Source organism: Cavia porcellus, unplaced genomic scaffold (genome assembly GCF_034190915.1).
Source record: "Cavia porcellus strain 051 isolate PalLab524CR breed Dunkin Hartley unplaced genomic scaffold, mCavPor4.1 scaffold_18, whole genome shotgun sequence".
Lineage (NCBI taxonomy): Eukaryota > Metazoa > Chordata > Mammalia > Rodentia > Caviidae > Cavia > Cavia porcellus.
Window position 1 is genome coordinate 35,069,754 of NW_026947501.1, and position 13,872 is coordinate 35,083,625.

Here is a 13,872-nt window from a genome sequence, read left to right on the forward strand (position 1 = left end):
CTGGAATTTTGATTATCATATGCCTGGGCATAGCTCTGTTTAGGTTATAGATGGCTGGGGTCCTGTATGCCTCATACATCTGAGTATCTTTACCTTTTGATAAGTTAGGGAAATTCTCCTGGATTATTTCTGTGAATAGCTTTTGTAGTTCATTTGTTTGTGTCCCTACTGCTTCTTTTATGTTCTTAATTCTTAAGTTATAGATCCTGTTACCATCTTCTAGCCTTTGTATTGTTGCCATTTGTTTCCTTGTTATTGTTAAGAAGTTTTTCATTTCGTGCTCCCACCTTACAAATCTGTCCTCTATTTCATATAATCTATCCTTAGTTTCTTTCAAACTGTTATGCCAGCTTTCAATAGAGTTTTTAGTTTCCTTGTAATCTCATTGAACCTGCTTCATGTATTCTATATTTTCTCTGTTTTCTCCATCAAACAATTCCCCCCCCCTTTTTTTTTTTCTGTTCTTCCATTCCACTATCTGTTTTTTTGTTTTTTTTTTTCTTGGATGGTGCTTATAATTTCTCTAACTATTCTACTTATATCTTGCTTTATTTGTTAAATATTTCACTTTTGATCTCGTCTATGAGGCTCCAGAGATATCGCTTTATGTCTATTCGTGCCATGTCTGATATTGCATGTTTTCTGGCCTCATTCTCCTTTGCATTTACCTTTCCTGGGTCAGTGGTCTCAGGATTGGGGACTGAGGACCCTTTCTTGTTGCTCCATCTTCCCATACTTTTTGTTCCTTCCATACAAGTGCATATAGGAGGCCTAGTTTTTTTTTTTTTTTTCCTCTTTGTTTGTTGCAGTTTGTTTGAATCTGCCACCTAGGTGTTCCCGCCCACTGCAGTGTACTAGGGAGACACAGACCTCGGTAGCCTCTGCTGGGCCCTCCCTTCCAGGTCAACCTACTGAAGGCTTTACTGCTAGGGTGCAATGCCAGGCACTGGGACCTGCTTTTGGCTAGTCTACTGGATCTTAGTCCACGGCATCACCCAGGCCAAGTGCTCAACTACAATCCCACCTGTGAGGGAAATAAGCAACTAATGTCACTGCATCATCCTTTCTGGCTAGTCTGCCCAGTCCCAGATGTCCTCTGTTGGAGCCTCCTAGTCTATGGAAGGGTCCTCGTTCCTCTCACTCACCACAGGTCAATGCAGGGCTCCCTGCCAGCCCTGCTCTCAACTCCATTCAGTTCGCTGATTCCTGCTCTCAGAGCTTTCATGCTTCTCTCTCCCTGCTGTGCCGATTCAGACACAGCAGCTGCAGCAGGAAATTCAAATCACGGCTTCCAGAGGTGTGGGATCCAGCTTCAGCACTGAGATTTTATCTTTCTATTATAGCAACAGGATTGCATTTCCAGTTGGTTTCTCTCAGGTTAATTTGTTCTTGGGTGGGCAGGGTATATCTCCCCTTGCTTAGGACTCCTCACATTGCATCATTCCTGGATTTTGAGCTGGCAATATCAGAGAGCCTCTGTGGCTGCTGTTATCTGTCTGCCATGTTCTCCCAGAAGTCCTAAGCTATGGTAATTTATATGTATATAGTCACCATGGATAAGGACATATTGGTGAAACTTTTTCCCATATTTTTATGATATATTCAAGGTTGTGATATATATTGTTTTATTTATAGCATTTCTCAATTAATGTTCTGAGAGCCTATAAATTCATACCAGTATTAGAACTAAAATTTTTGTACTTAAGTGAATTTTTGTTTCATAATTTGACTTATTTAAAAATTCAAAAATGTTACAGAAAACCTTGGGTTTAAAAAGGTATATTTACCTCAAGCATCTGTCTCACATCTGGCTTTGTTCACTCACAAACATAAGTATAACTTTTGATTATTTTACATTTGTACTGTGACATGTATAGACAGTAGCATTTCTCAGTTAGTATGAACACTGAATGTCTTAATTAAACCAAGGGGAAGAAAGCACCACAGTGCTGCAATACCAGGTTCAGTGTCAGGTAATTCACTGACTGATACAGCTTTAGGTCAATTTTGACACTAATATTTATTGTAATTGTTAATTAGAAAAATGTCATATATGTTGGTGTCTTTTATGGTGTTGGGTATTGTTATGGATTGAAAACTGGTGGTCAACTTAACACCAGCTGAATTAAATCATTATGGTTCTGAGTGTAGATGGCCCACCTGAGGAAAGTTGCCAGCATAAAAGGAAACATGGAGAGAGAAAGAGTGTGGCATTGTGAGTTCTCCTAAGTGTTACTGTGTGAAGGTGTTCATCCTCCTGGAGGAGCTTATCATGCTAGCTTGGATGATATGAATCCAGCCATTCTCATCAGGGGAGTTTGTGACCTTGTCACTGAGAATGGCTGAGGTTCACTTTGGAGGAGCTCTGGTCCTTCTTTGAGCATCACTTCGTGGTTCCAGAGAGGAACATGTGTGCTATTTTATCTCCAGAAAGTTTGTCATGCTAGCTTCCTGGTATGCACTCAAATGTTCTTATTAAGAGGAGCTTGAGACCTCACTGTTGCTGACAGTGGTTGTAATATTTTTCACAGGAACCCTGATCCATATTTTGAGTGTTGCTTCTTGGCTCCAGTGCAGAACCTTCAAATTACTACAACAAATTCTTCTCGTTGCTGGCATTTACTTTCTAGCTTCTACAGCTGACCTATGGGTCATCAGAGCAGATCCATGAAACAGATCTGCATGAATCATTGTCATGGGATCTAGACCTCCAACTGGACTCATGGTAGGCATTGTCTTGGGCTCGAGGTCTTCAATGGACTCATGCAGAACATTACTGTGGAATCCAGGCCCACCTTGTTGAATTTTCTAGGTCTTTAGTATTTTCAACAGATTTCTTGCATTCTTGCATCCAAATCTGGGTGACCATCATAAAATAATATTATAAATTCTGTTCCCTATATGTAATTGTTCTGCTTGCAACCCCTGACTACAGAAGGTGTTGAGTCAGAACTCTGCATGTGAGGCAAACACTGCCACTGAGTCCTGTATTCAGTACTTTATTATCTTTTGGTCACATTTCCATTTCACTACCTAGTGCAGTAAATATAGGTAATTCTGATTACATACTGTTAAGGTCAAATAAATTGGGTCTTTGGAAGAAATATTTACTTTATTTCCTTGACCTGTGAACATTCCAGACTCAGTATCTAAAATAATAATATAAATTACAATTATTGAATTTTTTAACTTTAAACAGAATAAACAAAAAAAAAAAAAACAAATTTACAAAATTTCAAAACAAGACAGTAGGAAATTAACAATGGTTAATACATTATATATTTTTATCATTAAGTGCTCAAATTACAAGATACAGGTATAAAAATTGATCCAACAATATAAGCACAAAATTTTCTTTAAAATGAACTAATAGAAATCATTAGTGTAACTAGCTTAACCATTATATATATATATTTGCCTTTCCTTCTTTTTTCCTTTCCCTCATCCCAATTTCTCTTTCCTATTGAACCATTACTTCCTATTTCACCACATCTATTGCACATTTCCTATCTTATTTACTCTTTCAGCTTCTTACTCTAAGGAGATAATATTATGTTCACACATTCAAGTCCGATTTATTTCACTTATTATTATTATGGTCAGAAGTTGCATCCATTTACCCACAAAAGCCATGATTGTATCCTTCTTCATAGCTGAGTATTATTTCATTACATACAATTTTTAAAAATTCATTCTTCAGTCGATGTACATTTGGGTTGTTTCCAAGATTTAGCTATTAGTAATCATGCCTCTATAAACATGGGTGTGTATATATTACTGTGATAAGTTGTTTTTAATTCTTTTTAGAAGATATTCACAAGAGAGATAGCTGAGTTAAATAGTATCTCTAATTCTGATTTTCTGAGAAATCTGTACAACAATTTCTGCATTGGTTGCATCAGTCTGCATTTCCACCAACAATGAAGGATTCCTTTTCCCATACAGCCCCTCCAGCATTTGTGATTGATTTCTTGATAATAGCCATTCTTTCTGGGGTGAGATGGAATCTCAATGTTGTTTTAATTTGCATCTCCTGATTGATCAGTGATGTTGAACAGTTTTCATACATTTATTTGCTATTTACATTTCTTCATAGGAGGTGAGCATAATCATCTTGAGGGGGTCTTTGAATGTGAGGAGTTTTGATTTTTTTCATTTCTTTATATGCTTTAGATATAAGTTCTTTATCTGAGGAAAAATTGGCTAATTTTTTTTCCCACTCCGTGGGTTGTTTTTTTCACTCTGTTGATTTTTTTTATGTGCAAACACTTTCTAATAAGATGATACCCTATTGTTGATTCTTTGCAATATTTCCTAGAAATTTTGTATTTTGTTCATGAACTCTGCCTAGCTCTGTGTCTTCAAGATTTCTACCTACTTTATTCTCCAGGAGATTGTTTCTGTTTGAAAATTTAGAATTTAATCCATTTTGTCTTTATTACATGGTAATGGACATGAGTCTAGATTTAGACTTTGGTATATAGCGAGCCATTTTTTCTAGTAGCATTTATTAAAGAGCATATTTTTGTTATAGTAAACATGCCTGGCCCCCTTTGTCAAACGTAAGGTGGCTGAGTGTATTTGTAGTTTCCTCTCCATGTTCAAGTCTCTTTCACTGATGCTCAGGTCTATTTTTTTTGGAGGGGGAGTATTTTTGCTAGTGCCATGCTGATTTTATCTCAGTAGCTTTGTAGTATAATTTTAAGTCAGAAATTTGAATATGTGGTAAAATTTTATTTAGCTACTGTTAAAAGTTATTAGAAAATATTATTTTTTTTCATTTTGCCAGGGACTTCAGGAAATAAAACAGATAACAGTTGTCTTTCCTCAAGTTACTTATATTCTAGTAGATTTTTTCAGCAAGTAACAATAGTGTATCTTAGACGCAACCAAGAAGCATCATATTCCTACCAATTTTGGGGAAGTACTTACCAAGACCAATTATTTCCACTGTCTGATAATCTCTATCCAGTAGGAGAATATTCCAAAACAGAATATGGAAGATAGAATTCTGAGGCAAAGCCCAAAAATTCACAATAAGTACAAGTAGGATAAATAAAATCTGTATCATAATGAAAGTGAAAAATATCCAAGATAAGGATTTTACAAATTGCTAGGAATAAAAAGTTTACCTTCAAAGTGATAATAGCTTCTCTTCCATCACAGGTAACGTCTAAAGACAGAAATATGACTGTGTCAAGAATCCCTGAAGTCAACAGCTATCTGATTAGATCATTGTAATCAATGAAGGAGTCTTTGAAAATAAGAATGACATTGATATTTTTGACCCAAACTGATGAGATACCACATGCAGATAATTTTTAGAGATAACTCAAACTGTTCTATTAAAGGAAGTTTTGAGTATTGGGAAGAGGAGAAAATCATACAGTGTATTAAATAGGTAGAGTGTATATCTTTGTTATAGCTATTGTAAAGCTATATTGTATAGTTATTTTAAATAATGATAATGTGATGTATACTTTAAATGAAAAAAGAACATCTTTAAAGTATGTAAAACCTGGCAATTATCTTATATGTGGAAGATGGGAAAAAAAGAGTTCTAAAATCTTTGTAATTATTGAGTACACTTTGATATCTCAAATGTACTTTTTCTAATATATGGAACTGTTAATACCAGAGAGAAACAAACAACATCATAACTAATAGAGGAACAAAAACAATAATAAATTTTAAAAAGAGCTAGATGCTAAAATGGAAAATAAAATATATAAACTAGATGAAATATATGGTATAAACCAGCCCACATACACTATTAATTTATCTGTAGACTAAAATTGATGAGAATTTTAGGCAAAAAATGAAAGTAGATTATTATTATCATTTTCAGTCCTGAGAATTGAACTCCAGGATGTCACCAGATACATTTTCAGTTCATTTTAAAATTTATTTTAAGACAGAGCCTTACTAAGTTGCTAAGTTACCTAGTCTGGGCTCTAAATTTTGATCATCCTGCTTTATTCTCCCAGAGTGCTAGTGTTACATTTGATTCAATCTATGCTTTCTATAAAAAGCACAGCTATAATAAAGTATCAGAGTGATTAATTATAAAATATGAAAGAAGTTACTAAGCACAGCCATAAGAAAAAAATCTACATAGCTATGTTAACATCATTAATATTAGTTGCTGGCACATGAAATAGGAGTAAGGCAAACATAATTAGAAGATGGAATAGTTATGGTAATGATAAAAAGTTCAAATTACCATTATTATGCAAAAATAAGTTCATGTAGCAACTGGCCCTCTAAATGTATAAAGCAAGATATTAACAGAAATTAAAGAACAAAATAAATGGTAGATGTTCAGTAATGGGGAAATAGTTCTTTAGCAAATAAGAAGGCTAAGAAATACAAGATGTGGAGGGAGGGAAACAGAAGGAACATTAAAATAAAAGTCAGGTTGTGTTTGCCACATGTACCCGCCCAAAAGGAGTTTAATAATTATGTACTATAAGCATATACTAATAAAAATAAGTATTAAAAATAGCACGGGGTATACTATTTATACTCGTATATGTAGTAGAAACAACTAGCTTAAAATTAGGTGAGAATTATAATTATTTCAGCAGTTATGTATAAACTTGACCTAATACTTAAATACAGAACACTGAAGCAGAAGATGCAGAGTCTCTTCACAAAGATATTTGTGAAATGTGTGCAGTGTTCAGGTAAGTATGACAACAGGCAGTGCTCTGATCTCAGCAGCATTAAACAACAAATGAAAGGATTCATGATAGTCATATAATTCTCAGGTGTTTGAAAATTAATAAGCATACTGTTAAAGTAAAGTGTAGGTAGAAGAAGAATTTCACCATGGGAATTAGAAAAGATTAATGACTGCATGTTGATTAATATATTAGGTACAAATATGTTAGAGATGAAACTAACAGGAAGCTACGAATGATATGTTCAAATGAGAAGGAGTATACCCTGTAAGGGAAAAAAAAAAAGGTAAGAAAGTTTAGCTATGTGAATCAGAAATGTAAAATATTGCACAAAAAATTACAAAAATAAGGGCACAAAATAAGCTAAAAAGGAATTTCACAAAGTAGGCAAGGATAATTCAATCAGTGTGAGACTTTTTATACACTAGCATGATTAGTAAATTTCTGCCAAGTTGAAAGGCAGATGGAGAGTAAGAATGTCAAAGTACGTACTTCACGTACACGTAGATGAAACGGGAAATTTTATTCTAATTACATAGGCTAAAGAAAATAAGGAATAGTTTAAAGAAATATAAGTAAACTCAGAAAACAAATTGAACTTTGAAAACATATGCCACAAAATAGAAAATCTTTATTGATATGTAATTGATACTCTGAATACAGAAACCAAATCTTCTAAGAAAATTTCAAACCTAGATACATTCATTTATCAAGAGATAAATTTTCAAGAACTTGAAAATGCATGCTTATAAATTCTATCCTAAAGTATAAAGAGTGAGGAAACTTTCAAATCTCATTTTAAGAAGAAAAACAAGTTAATACTTACATTTCTGAAAAAAAGCTAAAGAAAAAAAAATGCTGAAAAAGAACCCAAGAAAACATTTCAATGTAGGTCAAACAAGATGCCAAGTCCAAACATAAATAACAATGGATACTTTTAAATTACATGTATAAAACAGAATTTTTACTTTAATGTTTTGCCAAGAACAAAATATGTACACTCCTAAGTAGACCCCTTGAAAATCATTTCATAAAATGGCTACACCAATTTAATGAGCTCTGCAAAAATATACAAAATGTTACAAGCATGTTAGACACTTAGGCTTTCTCCTAATGACTATTGCTACTGCAGTGAAAATTTTTGAGCTTGTAACAGTCAGATATGCTTGCATGTAAACCTTATATAAATGAGATTTAAGTTTATGGACTCAATTTTGCTTAGCTTCTTTTACTTGATTTTGTGTGTGTTTGTTTGTCCAAGTCCTTAGAAGTAAGCACTGTTTGTTTATTCTCATTTCTTTATATCATTTCTTCATATGGCAATACACACTGTATCTGCCCAGTGTACTACAAATTAATGCTTTGAATTATTCCATGTTATTTTTTCTCATTAAGGATATTGTTTTTAAAACATTATCATAAAATTTATTTTATTATATAACATGATATACATTGGTAGATTTCACATTATAATTACAGTAAAATTTATGGAATTTGCTAGAAAAATTTTCTGTGAATTTAGCATTCCATAATAAACAAGAGTCTTGTGATTGCCTTATATACTCAGTAGCACTTCATATTAACTAGCTCCTCTTTTCCTTTTATCTGTTCTGATAGTGTGAACTTTCACTACCCACTACTTAGAATTTCTATTTTACTGATCATTACAACATTGAGAATATATTCTAATGCTAACTTAATTTTTGTGTGGAATGTTACTGTAGATATTGTAAACATTATTCATCACTTTTGAGCCCACCTACATATCTAAACACATAAAATCAATTAAGAGAGCATACAAAACCACCCAAGATGTACAGTTTTGGTATAATAAAGAGATCTGGCCTTTCAGATTATCTTTAAACAGAAAAATGGAAAAGAACAAACACCAAAGAATTATTTGTATATTTCCATTATCACAAATCAGTAGATACAAGATTCTCATTGGATGAAATGAACAATATCGAGAAAGAGTAACAAAATAATAAATATGCAAAAACAAAATAAACAAAAAGCAAAGGACTTGCATTTTTACATGCAGATAAAAGATGAATATTTTCCCTCTGATATTGCTGAAGCAGACAAATTTCTGTGCTGTTCTTATACCTATTCAGCGCCGTACTCTTAAGTCCTTGACAGAGTAATTCAGCAGGAAAATGAAATGAGAAGATACAAATTGAAGATGGAGAAATCACAATGTTTCAGTTTGCAAATGTCAACATTGTTTTCACAAAAATCCTAAAACTACTTTTATCAAAGACATACCTAAACAATCAAGGAAAAAACTGCATGATTGTAGGGGGAAAAGTCAGTATGAAAGATAAAATTGTATTTCTATATATATTCAAAATAAAAAGAAAATTAAATCAGTTTAATAGGATCATTATCCTCATTAAAAATACTTACTGCAATACTTAATTGAAATCTGGCAAATATATACAAGTTCATTCTTCTGAAAACTCTAAACCTTTATTAGAAAACCTCAAAGATATAAAACAGTGAAGAACTAAGCCGGGCTCATGTGATGGACAATTCAGTATTGTTAAAATACCTATTCTCCCAAAACTGTCTGCTGATTCAGAGCAATTTCCCACAGAATCTCAATAGATCTGTAAATAGAAATAGATTCCATCTCTCTAAAATGTATATGACTTTGTTCTTTCAGTTTCTCACACAAAGCAGACATTTACAAACATGAATAAGATTTATTTTGTTTATGGTATGATCTCAAGTTGCATCCATTTGTCTTTAAAAGTCTCAAGAGTATTCTTCTTTGTGGCTGAGTAGTATGGCATTGTATAAAAAGACCACACCTTTTTTACCCGTTCTTTGGTCAAAAGGTATTCTCTTAGTTCACTGAAAAGAGAGGTTTGTGCTAGCGTTTTTGGTTTGGAAAAGTTTTATGCCTATATCTATAACTTTGAGTGATTACTTTGAAGATAAAAATATGCAGTATATTAACTTGTTATTAGAGTACAATTTTGTTTTAAATTTTTGTTATATTTTTCCATAAAATAAAAATATGTATATGAATATGTACAGAAACTAAAATAAACTCTAAATAATTCTCAAACTCTAAATAATTATTTTTAAAATAAAAATGGAGCAAGAGTGGTGTCTGCAAAGAACTTGTGAGCTTTTGTTTCTTAACTAAGTGCGTTAATGCACGTGTTACTAATTTTAAACTTTGTGTGTATTATGAATACTTAGTAATTAATTGTACAAGTACTGATTGAAGAAGTCAGTGGGTATGATGAGAGAGAAGATGTTTTTTGATATTTAAATGCACAGTCTTAATACAAATGACAAAATGAGGGTATTATGATATTCAGTGGAAAAGACCTACATGGTATTAACTAAGACTATGAACAGAATTTATTTGACAATGTTGAAAATAATTCACTTGCTATACACCTGGGTCAAAGAGACTAGAAAATATTTCTAGGATTCCATTATTTTTCATGCTGTATTTCTATTGTACTAATTTAATTTTCACTCCTAGTCTGGGTAGAGAAAGTATCATTATTACTAGGTTTATGTCCTATTGATTTAAAACTATTGTTTTAAAATTATTCAAGAAAATTCCATATCTGATTTTCATTTATTTTCTATTGGGTCATACTGTAGGGAAAGCATATGAGAATCTGTACTACATTGAAGCCAGTGAGAGTTCTGTGACTTAACATTGAAAAAAATCCTAGAACAATCATGCAAGTAAAATGTATTTATCAGCATTCCTTCACTGTAACAAAATCCCTGAGATAAGTTATTATAAAGAAGGATATTTTAATTGGCTCACAATATTGGAGATTTTAGTTCATGATACTTTGGTCTGATTCTTTTAAGGCTGGAGATGCAACAAGTTGTATTAATAGCTAATGGTGTAGTACTGACTTGCACTACAGATAGTGAGCAAAAGAGAACAAGGATGAATCTGGAATCTTACAGTCCCCTTCAGGACAAAGTTGAAGGGACTTTGAGACCTTTCACTAGGGCCACCTCTTAAATATTTCACCATTTCTAGTACTGCCTCCCTGGGGCTATTAATATGTGAGCTTTGGGGAGATATTTGAGGTCCAAACTATAAGGCAGTCATCCCCACGGAACAATTGATTTCTGTAATTTAATCTGTGTTTCTCATTTGCTAAAGTTACCTTTTCATAGCTCTAACCCATAGCACTTTTAAGTGACAAAACCATATTAATACTGTATATCCAGCTTGCCACACAAAAGTAATTTATGATACTTTTACCCCTTTATCCCTTTAGACTATAAAAGGAATATTTTTTTTTACAGTAAAGAAAAACGCTTTCTCATGACCAAAAGATAGAACAATATGTTTTCTCACTGTTTTACCTCTCAATACCTATTACAAGTTGCTATATGTTCGGATATGCCAGATGCTAGATTATACTATCCAATTCTTAATTATTATTTGAAAGAAATAAAATACCTTCTTTTTCACTGAAGACAAAGGGTCATACAACTTTCTCTAAAAGATAATTTGCAGAATTGATCAAGACTTTGCACCTAATTTTAATTTCAATCTGTTTTCCCCTGAAAAATACAATTATTTGCTTTTTAAGAGGACTGTAATTAACAATGGATCATGCCAAAGAATTATAATCCAAAGATGGGTAATTAAAAAACATGATTCATACATGATGTGGAGACTGACCTCTAGAGGCTTTTGAGAATGGCAAGGAACTTTAGAAAAAGAAAGGTTAGCTAACTCTATTAGACACAATTCAATAAAAGAAAAAATATGTGGTATTCCAGAGTATGGGGAGGTAATTAAGTTCGCAATAATCTACTATATATTTTACATAGATCTAAAAGAGAAGGGCTTGAAAACTCTAAATATAAATAAATTTTATGAGAGGAAAATCTTCTTACCCTGATTTGATGAGTGGTATACAAATTTTGGTATGAAACCCCTTAATTTACACAATACGCACTTAAAGTTAGACACAGAAAAACAAGTACATCAAATGGCTTACATTTACATACATGAACATAAAAAGCTAAGAATGTAAAGCATATAGAGTACAAAGAAGTGCTTAGTAATTATTTGAATATTGATAAAGCAGTCTTAATCAGTAATAGAGCTTTTGTAAAATGACATCAAGTTCCAAATAATTAAGAAATAACGTTTGGATGAAACACCTTGGTTGGTTCCAATAGATTGGTAGACTCCAAAACTTTGATGTGAATTCTTCCTCATTCTTACTAGTGACATGAATGAAAACAATAGCAAAGTCAGTGATAATCATGGCAATTTAAGTGTGTATGATTAGGTTAGAAATTGTGCTTAGCAGTTTCCATAAGTAATTTTAATCTTTGTAGGGATTCCACGAGTCAGGTCATTCTGTTTCAGTAGTGAGGAAGTTAAATGTCAAAGTCCTAGGTGTCATGATTAGTAAAAGACGAAGTGTGAATTCATTTCACTGTCTGTGTGAATCAAGAGCCTCAAACTCCTCTTTTCGTTTCTTAGGCCTTTGAGTAAGAGAAAGGTGAGAGAGCTTGTTAGTATCTTGGATGATAAGGGAATAATAGAGAATCTGGACATTTTGAAATAATGAGCTGGACTATAATTTTAATGAGAGAAAAAATAATGAGTCCTATGTTTAAATAACATGATCATTGACTGTTCATCATTGCACTCAATCAGATCTCTATACAACATTAATTTGCTAATTAACATTTTATATTAAATATAAGTTATAGCTGTCTGGAAATTTATTATCAGTAAACCGATATGACTGTTTCAGTGTCTGATACAATAATCATAAGGTGCATGAGAGAAAACAATATATTTCAAACAAAAAAGGAAAAAGCATGTTATTTTTCTGTGATTGCAAACTCTTTTTATTTATTTCTTTGCATAACATTTTAAACAGTAAGCTTGGCTAAGTGTGATATGTCTAAGAGTGATCAGTATAGAAAAAAAATCAGTAATGTGCATGTGAAAAGGATTTCACTGGTTAAAGAAATTTCATAGTAAAATTTATTTTCATAATATCTAAATTCTACTATTTGGAAAAAAAGATTTTTAATTTATATGGTCTTGGGGTTTTTGAGCCAATAGCTTAAAATTAAGGGAAAGAGATAACAGTTTGGAATAATAGGAATTTCCAACCATCAGGTTTTCTAAACATAAAAAACAAAGCACACTGGGAAATAGTTTCCTTTCCTAGAGGTATTTAATCAGAAAATAGAGTATCCTAACAGAATCATTGATTTTGTACACAGATTTGAATCCTGGGTGTATACAAACTCTCTATTATGGTCCTGTAACAATTTCAGGATTTACCAATGAGCTATAAAGAACCCTCTAGAAATAGACAAATGACAAAGCAATGCAACTCCTCACCCTTGCACATTTTTTGGAAGCTTATTAATCCAACACTATGAAATTGAGAATTTTATTTGCTTCCAGCTCCTCAAATGGAATTTAAATTAAGTTTATTAATTAACATAAAAATGAATGAAGAGTTTGCAAAAGTATTTTGATAGTTGGTTATTTTGTGTTGCACTAACATTTTTTCAAATACTTTCTGTTATTTTAAAGTGCTCTTTATCCTTTGGAATGCTGCATATTTCACAATCAATTGCATCAACAATTTAAAAACATCTAAGGTGCCTAAGCCTAGTCTCTTTGTGTTCATTTGACATTTTCTAGAATCTAGATGACATTACAAAATCTGATTATTATCTTGATAATGCCACTATGTTAACGATTTATAATTAATAAAAGTAGCACCACTTTTATATCTGTATGAAAATGTTAATTCAGTGAATTTATTCAATTTTGACACTAACAAATTAGTTAAAATGAAAATTTAATTCCTCTATCTTTTTTTCATTGTTAGATAAAATTTGTTGGGTTCCTAAAAAATCTCATGTTGAAATGATCGACTCAAATCCTCCACTAAGCATAATTGAAATGACTCCTAGTAATGAATATTACCTCCTCTTGAACACAAAAAAGAAAAAAAAAAGTATGTTTCTGCTCAGTACAAAGTGTGTCTTTTCCTATGATTTTATGGTTACCTAGGCAATCTCAGGTACCAGGTAGGACTAGATGCCAGAATCCTCGTCAAGGTCAGCCATGTTGGGCTGAATAATCTGTCCTCAGTCAGCAGTTCACCATTGTCCTCCACTTTAATTAATACCAAGAAATGACATT